Source organism: Cynocephalus volans, chromosome X, assembly GCF_027409185.1.
Source record: "Cynocephalus volans isolate mCynVol1 chromosome X, mCynVol1.pri, whole genome shotgun sequence".
Classification (NCBI taxonomy): Eukaryota; Metazoa; Chordata; class Mammalia; order Dermoptera; family Cynocephalidae; genus Cynocephalus; species Cynocephalus volans.
In genome coordinates, this window is record NC_084478.1 from 20,444,868 (window position 1) to 20,457,863 (window position 12,996).

Sequence of the window (12,996 nt, forward strand, 5' to 3'; positions counted from 1 at the left end):
AGGGAAAAGTGAGAAATTAGTCTTGGTCAATATTAAACACTTACTATGCTAAGAGCTTTATCTTCTATTAAGCAAACAGAGAGACAAGCTACATACTGCGACAAATATCTATAAGCCGAATATGTGACAGAAAACAAGTATCTGTAATATAGAAAGTAATCTTATAACACACATTTTGAAAATCCAACTGTAAAATGGTCAAAAGAAATAGAGATTTCACCAAAGAGGATATACAAATAGTAAATAATCACATGGAAACATGTTTAACATTATAATTATTTGGTAAATGCAAATTAAAATCACAATGCGATATCACTACACAGCTATCCGAATGGCTAAAATAAAAAATAGTGACACCATGAAATGCAGACAAACTCAGACACTCTTTCTTGGAATGGAAGATGGCGCAGCCACTGTTACAAATTTCAGCAGTCTGAAAAAAAAAAAAATCGCTGAATATGCTAGTACCATATGACATAGCATTGCACTCTTTGGAATTTAGCAAAGAGAACTAAAGACGCATGTTTCCAAGGAAACATGTACAGAAATGTTTGACCCAGATTTATTTGTAATAGCCCCAAACTGAAAACACCCGGATGTCCCTCAAATAGTTAAACAAAATGTGGTATATCCATAGCATGGAATTCTACTCAGCAATAAAAACTTTAAAAACCTATTTATACACGCAAAAATCTTTATGAATCTCCGGATAAGTATATTGAGAAAGAAAAAAAATGTCCCAGAGGTCACATACAGAATGATTCCGTGAATATAATGTTAATAAATTTTTTAAATATTACACTACTGAACAGATCATTAGTTGCCAGAAGTCAAGGATGGGGAGACGAACGACAGGGGCCTGCCTATATCAGGGAAACGAGAGGGATTCTTGTGGCGATTGAAATGTTCTCTATCTTGACTGTATAAATATAAATATCCTGCTTGAGATAGTGCTCCATGGATTTCAAGATGTTAAACCTGGGTAAAAGTAAGTAAAGGGTACATGGATCTCTTCATATTAATTCTTGTAACTGCAAATGAATGTACACTTACCTCAAAATAGAAAGTTAATTTTGTTCATAGTCTTGATATAGAAATTGGGATTAATTGGCTATGGGAGGAAAACAACTATTAATTAAAACTGATTTTAAATAATAGGTTTAGGGGAAAAAAAAAAAAAAAAACCCTGCCTCCTGTAATAATCAACGAGTCCAAGCATCCTGCTGAGAAAAACTGGGAAAGCTGGAAATATATGAAAGATATCCCTTTGAGGTATTACAAGTTTAAGGGGGCAAGAATTAAAGGTTCACAATCTCAGGAGAAAGTAAAGCCCAAGTGGTGAGATCTAACTTTGGTATCATTTTCGCCACAAAGTATTTGTTAATTGAAAGATCTGAATGAGCACTCAAGATGCTAACACAAAATTGAGGCTGAGAAACTAAGCAACTGACCGTCTTCCAGTACTATCTCCATCACAGGCAGCACAAATTCAGCTCAGAGCCCACCAAAGCAGAAGGCTAATTAGTGTTTTAAAATTTTAGGTTCTTTTGACATCCTAGAGGGGATATGCACTAAATGTCTATGTGAACAGGAAATACAATATAACTTGAAATCCAGCTTCAAAAGTTCTCAAGGTCAGAAAGGGCATTTCACCAGGTTACTGCCTCTCAATAGCAAAAGAAATGGTCCCTGGAGGAAGATATAATCACCCAGAGCCTGCAATTATCTCTACACTACATCAAGCAGAAAAGCCAGCATGCAATAAAAAAGAACTATACATGCAAAACATGAATGGAAAGGATTCGCATCAGGCCTTTAATCTGTTTTCTCCATTTACTGGGAATGCTTGGAACACAAAGAACTATGACTTGGTTACACCTTGCAACATAAAGCAACAATGCATACCTATTAGAAGGGCTACAGTTAAAAGTTCTGACCATGACAAACAATGGCAAAGATGTTGAGCACCTGTGACACTCATATTGCTGGTAAGCTGTAAAATGGTATAATGTTGCAAACTACTTTGTCATACTGTATAATAACTTAAAGAAACACTAATCATGCGATCCAGTCATCCATTTCTGGAAGTTTAATTTTTTTTAAGAAAATGAAAGTATATGTCCATAGAAAGACTTACACAAGAATGTGCATAGCATGGGGAAAAGGTGGAGTGTTTGGGCAGAATCAGCAGAGAGGGGATACATATATGCACAAGAAAACTTGGAAAAGTATGTAAGATGGATAGTTACATTATCTTGATTATGGTGACTGTTTCACAATATATAATATCTCAAAACATATATTGTTCATTTAAAAGTTGTGCAGTTTTTTAAGTCAATTACACCTCAATAAAGCTATTACGATGTATGAGTTGCCCCAAAATATATGCAAATGAAAATAAATAGCATTAATTGCACAAGTGAAAATACTGACAATTTAAGATATGACAGCTGACCTCAAGCAATTGAAAAATGAGTAATTTACTATAAAAATAATTGAAGACATGAAACAATAAAATTAAGATCAGTGAATGAAATTTTAATGATTGCAAAGAGAAGATTGACGAATCCCAAAGTTTTTATTGAACTGAATATAAAATTGACAGATCCCTTGCACAAATTATGGAGAAAAATAAAAGAAACCTATTACCAGTACGAGAAACGTAGATTGAATCACCACTACCAATCCTGTAGACAAACACATAATACTACAAATTGATATTTATATAAATTTTATGCTAACAAATTTTAAAGTGTATGGAATGACAAAAAATTTTAAAAGTGGGAAATCTCAATAGTCCTTCAATTATTAAATCAGTAGTGTTTATAAAAAAAACCTTTTTTACAAAAGAATTCTATGTCTTAGTGCCAGAATTCCTGAACTTTTCTGTATAATGAGAAAGAAATAACACCAATCTTGTTCAAAGTCTTCTGCAGAATAGAAGAACACTCTCCCAAATGTTATAGGAGAACTTTGTAAACTTTACATCAAATTGATGAGGATATTATAAGAAAGTAAATCAAACGTTCATATCCTGCATGACCAAACCACAGAAAACTACAACTTATGTTTGATATAAAAAATCAAGGATGCATTAATTATAAAACACAATGCTCAAATTGAGGTTAATCCAAGAACGAATTCTTGTTGGTTTAACATTTTGAAATCAAACCACTTTTTAAAAAGCAAGAAAAAAATGTACTATTACAAAGGGAATAACCATTTGACATAATTTGCCACACTTAAGATTAAAAACTAAAACTCAGAACACTGCAGCAAATATCCTACTCAATGGAAAAACATTGAAAATTTACCCCTGAAATCAGAAAAGATACACCAATATCTCCTGTCCCCAGTTCTACGCAACATTTTATGGCAGTCTTAGCCAGGGCAATAATGCAAGAGAAAATGTAAAAGACCTGAAATTTAAAAGGAAGATATGCAAACATCATTATTAAAACATTACATGTTTATGTTTCCAGACTATCTAAAAGCAATCTGTAGCAAATGTATTAGAATTAATAAGCGTTAGCAAGATTGATGGACACTAAAGAGTCAAACATAAACACATTTGTCAGAGAATAGCAGTTCTTTAATGAACTTTGTATACATATCATCAGAAATGGCAGACAAACCCTAGAGGACAAGGATATGTTTTTAAGGCTTTTTCTATATACTTATTGGATAAACTTTGAGAGTCGTCATAACCCTGATCATTGCTGTCAATTTTCTCCGATATCACGGTAACAGAAGCCCCTTAATATAAAGGAAACTATATAATACACTTGACGTTTAATGTCAGTGAAACTTCCAATTCTGTAGTTTTTAAGCATAGCTTCTTTCCCTGTTCTGCAATAACTCAAAAAAAAGAAGAAAAGCATATGCCACCTTTTGTCTATTTCTTTGATTTTTCATTTATTAATTACACATACATCGTGTGCTCACTGAACACTCTCCAAAATGCAGATCTCCATTCCTTTCACAAGTAACCATGACTAGCAGCGAACTGTGTGTATTAACAGATCTACACACACATATGTATTCACATAAATAGTATATTTACAAATTGTGCACAGATTGGAAAGTAAATTATAATTTGCTTTCTTTTTTAGCAATATATCCTGGAAGTTTTCTCCATAAGTCTAGCTTTAAATTGGTTGAAAAAGCTACATAGTATTCATGGTACAGACAAAGAATAATTTACTCAGAAATAGCAGTTTTGCCATATTCGGACCCATAATTTCATGTACATGTGTGAATAATTGTGTCAGATGTGGTATTAGGAGGTGAATTACATTATAGAAGTTTAAGTAAAAAAAAAAGCCAAATGACTTTCAAAAAACCAGTTCTATTTTATACCACTTTGACAACCTCGTAGCAAGATATTATATAGAGTCTTGCTATGAATAACTTGAACTAAGTATTAAGCATATTTAAGAGAGTAATTGCCAATTTATACTTAGCTTGTGTGTACATCAGTACTTAGATGCAATGTTAAGTCCATTTGTTAACCTATCATTATAATTATTTTAAATACCAAAATTATTACATATTAAGCCTATCGAATTGTTACGCATATCCTCTCATCATTGGCCTCTGTTCTATCTGTCCACAGAAAGTACATGTCCATGCTGATAGATTCTGCTTAGTACTCACAGATTCTGATATTTGCTACATTTCTATGAATCGCTTCTGATATGGTTCTGCCAAAGTTTAATGTTACTGAATGCTGTAGAATAGCCTTAGATATAAAATATTTTGCAATAAAAGTGTCAATTCCTTATTCTCCCTCAAGGAGTTTTGGCATTTCTCATTCAATTTCTCATCCAAGTCACAAGTAATACCAGATCAGAAATAAGAATAACAAACCATTTGGATATTTTATGTGGAAATGTGCTTAATTCATTTCAAGTTGTGCACATGCAGATATCTTTACGTATTGAAGATAAAATTAAATGTTTGCTTTTTGGCTTTTCTTATTTTTCATACCAGCTATATGTTCTGCTTTTCTTTGTTTTATTGTTACTGTCCAATAAATTACCTTCTATTTACACATATGGAATAACCTGCATTGACATAAAATATATTGAAGTTTTTGAAGTCTTAGTAAACTGTATATTTGGCACCTATGTGAAATATAAGTAATATTAATGAAGTAAGCTAATGTATACCCAGGAAATACTTCACAGAAATAGATATAGATTACCCACCCATGAACAATGATTTAAATGACAGCTGCCTTCTTAGCAGGATCCACGGAGAACAAGAAAAATGGTATGCAATCTTTCCAATGCTGAGGAACAAGGTAAAATTTGAAACCCAGAACCATGAGAGCAGTACCCAAGCCACACACATAACCAAAGGTAAAGGATGAATACCTTTTTGGTAAGAAGCTTAAAGATAAAACCTGTGACAAAACAGTGTCTTACGCTGACCAGACGAAGAACTCAAAAAAGCCAAGCTAGAAGATGACAACATGGGGAAATATCTGAGAAAGGATATCAGAAACCGTACTCTGCAGTAGAAACAGACTTCATAAAATTAGTCCAGTTTTGTCACCAAACAAACACCAGACAAATGGCAGCACCAAGCCAGCTGGGGGATAAATGTCCATGTTTCTTATCTTATATTATGCAACATGTCCACTTCTTAACAACAAAAAAAGTTATGAGACATTGAAAGAAACAGGAATGTGTGACACATATAAAGGACAAAAGGCAAACATCAGACACTGCCTTTGAGGGAACCCAGATGTTGGACTAGCAGACAGATGTTACAACAGCTATTATGAATATGTTCAGAGAACAAAAGAAAACCATGTTTTGAAATTTAAAGAGATATACTATTAGCAATGACACATCAAATACAGAATATTAATAAACACTTAGAAGTTCTTATTTTGAGAAAGTACTAAATTGAAATTCTGAAGCAGAAAACTACGATTAACAAAATTAAAAATTCACTGGATGACTACAAAAGGAAATTTGAGATGACAAAGAAAAATTACCAAACTTGAACATAAATCAATAGAAATCATGCAATTGAAAAAACAGAAGGGAAAAGGAATGAGGAAACATGAAAAGAGCCTCAGATAAATTCGGGACACAATCAAGAATACCAATATACACATAACTAAGTACCAGAAAGAGGCAAGAGAGAATAGGATAGAACATATATTCAAAGAAACAATAGCTAAAAACCTCCCAGAATTCAATGAAAAACACTAATCTACACACCTAAGAACCCAATGAATTTCCAAGAAGTTAAATGCAAAGAGATTCACTTCAAGAGATATCACAGTCAATATGCTGAAAGCCAAAAATGAAGAGAAAATATTGAAAGCAGGAAGAGAGAAGTAAATCAGCACATAGAAGTGTTCATGGGTAAGGCCAGCAGATTATTTTTCATCAGAAACGCTGCCAGAATGCACTGGCATGACATATTCAAAGTGCTGAAAGAAAAAAGAAACTGTCAACCAAGATGCCTGTTTCCAGCAAGGCCATCTTTCAAAATGAAGGAAAAATTAAAACTTTCACAGATAAATAAAAACAAAGAATTTATTGTTAATATCCTGCAATGTAAGAAATGTTAAATGAAGTTCTTCAGCCGGAGAGGAGTGATAGTAGACAGCAGGTAGAATCTATATGGAAAAAAAATTAAGATCTCCAATAATAGTAATTGTGTAGGTAATGATTAAACAAAGCATAGTGACTTACTGAGGTTCCTTTCTACTCATAACTGACTTAAAGGACAATCGCACAAAACAATATAAAAGAAATTGTATTTTGGTCATATAGCATATATCAATGTAATATATTTGACAATAAGCACATGATAAAGGGGCTTTTGAATGAAACTACATAGGAGTAAGAAATTAAGACCAGATGGTAACACAAATTCACAGAAAACAAATGAAAAAATTCAGAAGTGGTACATAAGTTTAATACAAAACCAAATGAACTCTACAAATATAATTCACTCTCCTTTCTTCTACCTTCTTCAATGGACATTAGATTGTATACAGCAATAAACATAAACGTATTTTGGGGTGTGTAACATACAAAAACATATGAATAAAAAACAGCATGAAAATGAGGGAGTTTAATGGTAGTAAATATTCTGGATCCTACTGGATGGATGTATAGAATGGATGTATAGATTAATTTCGTGTAAATCTCAGAAGTGGTGGACCAATGAGTACAAAACTATGCTCTCTGTCCTAAGTTAATCATTGGGCAGTATATGCCTGTATTGAATCAACACACCGTACCCCACAAATATGTAAAACTAAATGTTCAAATTTTAAAAATAGTGTAAATCCAAACTAGATTCTGATAAAATTTATACTGTAAGTCACAGAGAAACCATTAAGATAATAACCTGAAAGCATGATGGAAATTATTAAAGAAATTAAAATGGTACACAGAAAAAGTCTACTTAATAAAAGGAAGTAAATGCGGAGACAAGGAAAAAATAGTCATAAGTCATATGGAAAACAAAACCAAAATAAAGTCAGACACAAATCCAACCATATCAAGCACAATATTAAATGTGAAAGGATTAAGCAATACCAGCAAAGGAAAAGATTGTCGGACTAGATAAAAGAACATATAACTCCATGCTGTCTACATGGGACACATTATATTCAAAGTTGCAAATATGCTGAAAGTAAAAGAATGGAAGAAGCACCATACAATGAACCACTCTGAGAAAGCTGGAGTGGCAGAACAGAATATGTAGGCACAAAATCAGGCAAAAAATCAACAATTATATGCAAGATGTGAACAACATCATAAAATAAGAAGGCCCAAAAGACACCTGTATAATACTCCATCCCACAATTGCAGAATAAACATCCTTTGCAAGTATACATGGAACATTTCCAGTGCAGACCTCATACTAGGCCGTAGAAAAAACCTCAACAGAGTAAAAGTACCAAAATGCAACAAAGTATGTTTTCTAGCACAACACACTGAAATTACAAATCAACAACAGACAGAAATTTGGAAAATTTTAAACATGTAAAAATTAAACCACATTGTACAACATAAAAAATATGTCAAAAAAGAATTCAAATGAAAAGTTAGAACATTAAAAATAGAACTAATTTTGCTAAGCAAAATGTTAAGTAATATTTTAAATATAAAATATGATTTATAAACTTCATTGAAATGTTAGATGAAGATCTACACATTTAACTGAATATTCAAGTTTCTCATTTAAAAAAATAATGGAAAATTTCCACAAGACATTTAAATAAAATATAGGACAAAAAGACCACAAAGAAAAGGGGGATAAATGGAATTTCCCTGTTAGGAGGTTGCATTTATATAAACTGCTATTTTCTTAATTCTATGTAGACCAAGATAAGTAAAGGATTCATTTGCCAAACTCTATTTCAACCAGTAAACATAACTCACAACACAAACAGACATAGGTAACATTTTGGTTACTAATGTAGCTTAAAAATTACCACAAAACTTATATCCTATAATATATTCCAAATTTACTTGTCTGCTTTACACTATGCTATACCTCAATAATGTACCCCCACCACATGATCCATACCTGGCACATGTTGGCAACTGGAGAAACATTTAGGCAATCAATGAAAACATTTAAGTGCAGTACATTAAGCAGAAAAAGACAGAAGAGATGCACTCTTCAGAAGATTACCTGCCTTTAAAGTAAATTTACCTTATTGTTATAAAGATTAGGTTAACTTGGTATCAGAGGAAAAACAACTAAACGTCTACCAGGCTAACCATTCGCTGAGAAAAAACTAGGAAAACTTGAAGACATTAGAGACATTATTTGAAGGCACGACAAACCCAAGGAAGCAATCATTTGAAGAGAAAAGATCTCAGAAGAGAAGCCCAGGGCATGACATCCAAGTATGGTAACTCTTTTTTACTCAAAATATATGAGAACTCAAATGAGGTGATTACGAAGCCAAGACGCTAAGCAAAAAGGTGTAGTTTAGAAACTAAACAGCTGAGCAGAGCTTCCAGCAGTCTCAAAAGCTCAGCTTAGGGGACACAGGCAGAGCTAATGGTGAACCAAAGAGAAAAGTTCTGAAAGACACCCAAGGGTTCATTTGGCATCCCTGAGGGATTATGCCCTAAATGTCAATACCAACCAGAAATAGAACACACCTCACAAAACCTGACATCCAGTTCAAAAGGACTAATTCTCTGAGATGAACTATGAGATGAACTTTGTGCCTGCTGACTGCCTCTCAGAAGCAAAAGCAAATGCTCACTAAAAGAAGTAATATTATTTCAGCGTTCTAACCATTTCTATTGCATTTCACACAGAAAATAAAGCATATGATTAAAAATATACATATACGCAAAAGCCTAAATGTGGGGAAAGGATAAGCATCACGATTGTGATTCATTCAGTCCATTTATTGGCGATAACTATGAAAGAAAAAATAATGACTCGTGCATACCTGTACAATTTAGAGTGACAGCGAGATATCACTGCTCACCTATTAGAGGAGCTACAATTAAAAACACTGACCACAAACATCTCTGAAAGAACACCTCTCATATGATTCAGCCATTCCACTTCTTGAAGTTGATCCAAGAAAAAAAGAAATTGCAGATCCATCAACAGACTCATACAGGAATGTGCATAGCATGGCAAAGGAGGGAGGGCTTGGGCGGAATTACGAGAGGAAAGTCCAAAAGTACACTAGGAAATCTGGGGAGAGGGATAAATATGCTCATAATCTTAGCTGTGGTGATGGTTTCTCTCTCACACACACCAAAATATATAGCGTTTATTTTAATTTGTGCAGTTTATTTTAAATCAATTACACCTCATTTAAGCTCTTAATAATTGTGTGGTACATACCAAAATACATGTCTAATGGAAAATTTAGGGCATTAATGTAACAGATGAAATCGTGCAAATTTAAGATTTAAAAATATTTTTTCATAAAATTAAAAAATAAATCAGGAATTTAAACCAAAATTTTTAGCATGAAAAACTAAAGTTAACGTCAATTAATGAAACCGAAAACAAACAAAAAAAGACAAATGCACGAATTTTCTCTTTTTTTTGGTGAAAGAATAAAAATGTGATGAATCCCTGGCAACAATGATCAAGGTGATAAAAAAGAAGACGCACATTATCAACAGCAGGAATTTACAAGGAATCATCATTAGGATACTGAACACATGTGCACTACGTTATGAGCAGATTTGTGCCAATAAATTTGAAATTCATGAAATGATAAAATTAAAAAAAATAGCAAAATAGTTAAACTAGGAAATCTCAAGGATTCTTTATTCAGTAAACTGCATCTTTATAGGGAAACTTTCCTACAAATGAATTCCAAGTCTTCCATCTAGAATTCCTGATTTTTCCCGTATTTGAGAATTAAATAACATCCAATATTTCACAACCTCTTAATAGGAGAGAAACAGCAAAAACCGCCCAAAATGTTTTATAGGACCCTTTAAAATTGACACCAAACTGATAAAGACATCATATGAAAAAAATCAAAGGTCTGTATTCCTCAGAATAAACATAAAAATTTAAGTGGAATTAAAATTTTACGTTTAACAAACAGAATTCGAAGACACTACAACTACAATGCACCATGAACAAGCTGGATTTAGTACAGGAAGGCTGTTCTTGTTGGTTTCACACTTTCAAATCAAACATCTTTGACAAACAAACAAAATCAGGTCACTATGACAGCAGATACAGAAAAGTCATTCGATAAAATTTATCTCCTACAAATGAGGGTTTTTTCTCCTTAAAACAACCCCCCCAAACCTAGAAAACTACAGCACATATAATAAGTGGTGAAATATTGAAAAACTTCTCCTTCATATCAAAATAGAGACAAGGATGTCTACTACCACCAGTTCTATTTAGTCAGGGAAATCATGCAAGAAAAGAAAGAAAAAAAGCATGAAGTTTGGAAACAATGAAATGAGCCCCGCCATTATCCACTGCATAATTATCCCTGCAGAGAATCTAAAAGCAACTTCTAGATAATGCAGTAGAATTAATAAATGAATTTATCAAGATTGATGAATACCGTACAGTTAAACAAGACACATTTTTCAGAGAATAGGAATTCTTAAAACATTTTTCATACACATCATAAAAAAGAGCAGAATAACCACACTGCACAAGGTTATACTTTGAAGATTTTTCTATATGCTTATCAGATAAAATTTGAGTCACTATAACTCTAAAGATTGCTATCATTTTTTCTGATATCATGAAAACAGAGATACTAACATATAAAATAAACATTTATAGAACACTTGACATTTAATCCAAGGGCAACAATAAAAAGATCATTCTTTGTGCAAATTTTCCTACAGTCTTTTGTTTAATGATCTCACTGACTAGTTAGACATCGGCTTCTTTAAAGTGAATCACAATCACTTTTTTTCTTATTTCTTAAACTTTTTTTTTTTTTTTTCTTATTTCTTTCGTTTCTATTTTCTAGTTCTGCATTTCAGCTTGAGTTCTTAACTGTTTCTGTAGTACATTCTGTACTACTAAAAGGAAAAAGAAAGCAAATGTTAGTTGTTTAGAAAACAATCACTAGTTTAGTCCTAAAAGGCAGTATTATTTTTAAGTAGGTAAAAAAATACTTTGCTAATGCTAAATTAATTTCTAAAACACCAGTACTATTTTATACTCCCCTGATATTCTGTTATCAAGATAAAGAATCATCTTGTAATTTATTTAATTTGTACTAATTATTAAGCATATTTTAAGAGTTAATTAAAATTTATGCTTATTTTGTGTAAATTGTTTGATGTCTCTTATTATTACATTTTCACTTTATAATTCAAAATTATTTTAAACACCAAAAATTTTATATATTGAACTTGTGCGTATACTCTTCTCACTTTCACTTATGTTCTGTATTTTTGCCTGTTAGTGAATCAACTCCTATGTGTGCTATATTTAATCTATTTCAGACACGAAATATGATTTGACAAAGCAAATATTTTGCTATAGGTAATACAAGTGTCACTTCATTATTCTTTATAAAAAGTTTTCATTCCTTCCCACATATTTTCTCATGCATGACAATATCAGCAACACATGAGCAATCATAAAAACAACTTTTAGGTTTTTCTTGGGAATGTGCTTAAATTATTTTATTTTGTATATAATTTGTAGATATTTATCCATTTAAATAAAAATGAGATGTTTCTCCATTGGAGCTTTTCCTTTGCTTTTGCTGTGTTTTGTAGTGATTGTCAGTCAAAACATGTTTTATTTTCATTTACATAAATGGAATCCTTAGATTGACACCATAGGTGCTGGAATTTTTGAATTTTTTTTATTAAACTATATGTTAGGCATCTGTATGAAATATACAGAATATCAGTGAAGTGAGCAAATGTATACCAAGTGAAAACGTCTGAGAAATAAAGATACATTACCTATCCCAGAGGGACGATTGGAAAGACGGCTTCCTTCGAGACAGAATCCATGCAGAACGGGAGAAAACGGAGCAGAATCTTCCCAGTGCTGAAAGAAAAAATAAAACCGTCAGCACAGAATTCTACATGAGGCAACATTATCCTTTCAAACTGAGAGTTAAATAGGACATGGCCACATAAACAAACCTGAGACAATCTGTGGCGGGACAACCTGTACTTTGCGTTGTTAAATGAAGTCCTTCTGGCTGCTGGAAGCGACCGGTGATGGGAACTGAGAATGTCGGGAATCCGTGAAGAGCACCCGGCGCGAGGGCTACGACGGCGCCCTCCGCTGGTGGCAGTTGGTAATGGCGGGTGATAGAATTTCTGCCCAGGAATTTGTGTAATGTCACAACTGCCCGCATTGTATGGGTGACCAGAGGCACTAAGCTTTCTCCAGAGTCCAGACAAGGGGCCATAAACCCTACTCTTGAAGGAAGGATGTGGCAAAAAACGGGTGGGTGTATTTTTAAATTGCCTCAAATAAAAATAAAATGAAGGAATTTAAATTGAAAAATAAAAAAGT

General features: G+C 32.9%; 1 long non-coding RNA gene across 2 annotated transcripts in view; it reads right to left on the bottom strand.

Annotated features, from left to right (window-relative positions):
- The window catches only part of LOC134367238 (uncharacterized), a 64,504-nt gene extending 51,807 nt beyond the window's left edge, over nt 1-12,697 (bottom strand). The window contains exons 1-2 of one of the 2 annotated variants that reach the window (XR_010022391.1): nt 12,618-12,697; nt 12,432-12,519 (exon numbers count right to left, since the gene is read on the bottom strand). This is a non-coding gene — a long non-coding RNA (uncharacterized LOC134367238). Of the gene's footprint in view, nt 1-12,431; nt 12,569-12,617 lie in introns of those variants that run through there. The other variant, XR_010022390.1, reaches the window with a different exon arrangement.
- Between the last annotated feature and the right edge of the window lie 299 nt (nt 12,698-12,996).